Here is a 2761-nt window from a genome sequence, read left to right as displayed (position 1 = left end):
AGTGTAAATATCAGAAGTGGATGCAGGGTTTTTAAAGTGTTTCTTCACCAGTGTGTGCAAAGAATTCAATTTTTACTTGATACATACTTTTTTTTTTTTTGACACACTAGATTGCATAAACTCTTCTTGCTACAGCATTGCCTGTGCTTTGCTGAAGCAATGATTCTTCCAAGTCTTCTCTGACCACTGCTTTTATAGCAAAGGCCTGCATATTCTTCACACCTGTGTGTGCTTGCTTGCATTTGCATAGATGTGTCAGGTTTAACGATGCGACTCAGATGAATCTGTAAGAATAGCTTTCTTCTTTGTCTATTATCACACTATTCTATCCTCTCTAAACATTATTACAGACTTTCTATAACCATCTAGACTACTAACACAAATTGTCTTTGAATTAAGAATCAGCATCCTGAAGGATGCTACTGGAAACAGATCAACTCACTGATATTTTGCCACAGACAATTATGTTTTGAAATGTCAGTGAGCCATTTTTTGGTCCAGTGTTTTTAATCAAAATGTCTTGTAGCACTAAAGCAATAGCTTGGAGAAATCCAAATTTGCAGCAAAAGTGCAATTACCTTTATCAGCTGGATGTTTAATTATTTAAAAACAAAAATAAGATGTTTGTTTCTACCTGTCAGGGCCCTGAGTACACTAATAGGCCTTAATTGCCCTGCCCAGCCTCAGCTGGCCTTGGGTCCCCTCCCCTGCCCAGGTCCAGGCCTCATCTCCACCCAGCTGGGGCATCAGTCCCTGCTCCATGACACTGCAGCGGTGCTGGGCTCCAGCCCCACCATGGTGGTGCTGACCCTGACCAGTCCCCGTGGCAGTGCCTGATGCCAGGGGTGGTGGGACAGGCCGTGGTGGCGAGGCCCAGCCCTGCCCACGGGGAGCCCCGGCAGTGCTGTCTTGAGTGAAAGGTGGTGGCGTCGGTCTGGAAGGGACATGGACTAAAACACCCCACACCCCGCAACTGCGGATAACCATGTAACAGACCATGCTGACTGTTAATGCAATCTAATGAATGGCAAAGACTGGAGCATTGGCTGACATACGTGGGAATCGATGCCTAGTTAACTGGTCAGTATTTCCATGAGTCAGAAAGTTTACTCTCTTTTATTCAAGTCAGGATGGGCTGCACGAGCCTGCTGATTTTGAAAATTACACTATAATTTCATTATTATGGTCAAACTAAGGCTCCGATGAGCAGATGAAAGAGTTTCAGTGGTTGTTGAATAATACGAGTTCCTCTAATATTTTGTTCTACTGGCTTGTAAATATGAATATATTTACATTTTCAAGTTTCACTGCATGTGGTAGGGAATGCTCATTCCTTACAGGCAACCTGATTGTTTTATCTGTATAAACTTCTCCAGTCTTCATAACTAGTAAACCTTGCTGTCACTGAATCAATATGGTGTTCCATCCAAAAGGATGACTATGGCATATTTTGCTGACGTATTATCCCTTAAGTGTGCAATATACCTATTTGAATAAACTAGGAGAAACAATTCAGCAAAGCAGTTTTTGAAATGGAATGGCATTCAATCATCTGCTTTGTGACATTTAGAAGAAAAAAGAAAAACGAGGATGACTTACTTTCGGCCTGAAATGGAATATATTAGCTGATCAGTGCAACACAAAATAAGTGAGTTATCTTTTTTTTCTGCTATTGTTTTAGAGCAAATATTGTGATTTAGATAATGTACTGTAACAGAAGAAAGGACAGATTCAGGAGGCAAATGGGATTATTCTATTTTATGCTTGGTGTTTCCTGCTTTCTGGCATGAATGATATTACAAATATCATAAACAAAGATTTCAACTAAGCCTGCTGATAAATACTTAATTCCTCTTGTTTAAGGCATCTCTTATATTGTTGCTCTTACATTTTAAAGATGTAGTATCTTTATTCAGGCTTGATCTCTGCCTTATTGCCTGAATATTTTAAGAGATCCTTGATGTAGGATCTCTCCTGTTTCAAGTGAGCTTTTTAATGCCCCTAAGTATTTTTTTTTTAACAGTGACTGAGACACTATATGATAGGTAATATGTTGGAGCTGACCTGCAAGATGTTAGTGATGGGGCTGGTGGTGCGCAGTGCCTGGCACGAAGGGAACTGAAGGAACTCTCAACGCAGTAACAAGAGTGGGAATTTAAGGGGGAAAGCAGCTGATCCACACGAGAGTGTGTGGCTAACCCTTCTGGTTTCTTTTCTAAGAGAGTTGTGCCTGAGTTACACCGCTTGCAGAGAGGCATCTCCCATTCCACAGCGGCGCTCTGGTATCTGTTCGACACCGGGAAACGCAGTGGCACTGAGGCGACCGCGAGGAGAAAAGCCGCGCATCCTCCGCACGCCGGCCCCGACCGCAGCCGGGCTGCGGGCCTGGGCCCCACGCGCGCTAGGAGCGTGTGCGTGCGCCGGGCAGCGGCGGCCACTCCGCCGCAGCCCGCAGAAGGGCCGGGGCTGCGCGCTGGCCGCCGCCGCCGCGGGAGGCTGGGCAGGGCCGGAGGGGGGACGCAGGTGCCGCCGCGGCGCGAGCTCCCTCCGCGGAGGCGGCCCGCAACGGCAGCGCCCTGCCCCGCGCCCCAACGGTCGCCGCCGCCAGCCGGGCCGCGCGCCAGCGCAGCGCGCCGCAGCCCCGCGGCGGGGCGCCGCCGCCGGCCGCCAGGGGGCGGGCGCGCGCGCGGGCGGGCGCGCGGCGGGCGGCGATTGGCTGCCGGCGGCGGAGTGATGCCGCTGCGAGTCCCGCCTCGGCGCG

The sequence above is a fragment of the Rhea pennata genome, chromosome 9, assembly GCF_028389875.1.
Source record: "Rhea pennata isolate bPtePen1 chromosome 9, bPtePen1.pri, whole genome shotgun sequence".
Classification (NCBI taxonomy): Eukaryota; Metazoa; Chordata; class Aves; order Rheiformes; family Rheidae; genus Rhea; species Rhea pennata.
The sequence above is the reverse complement of the archived record's forward strand: the minus strand, read 5'-3'. Positions refer to the sequence as shown.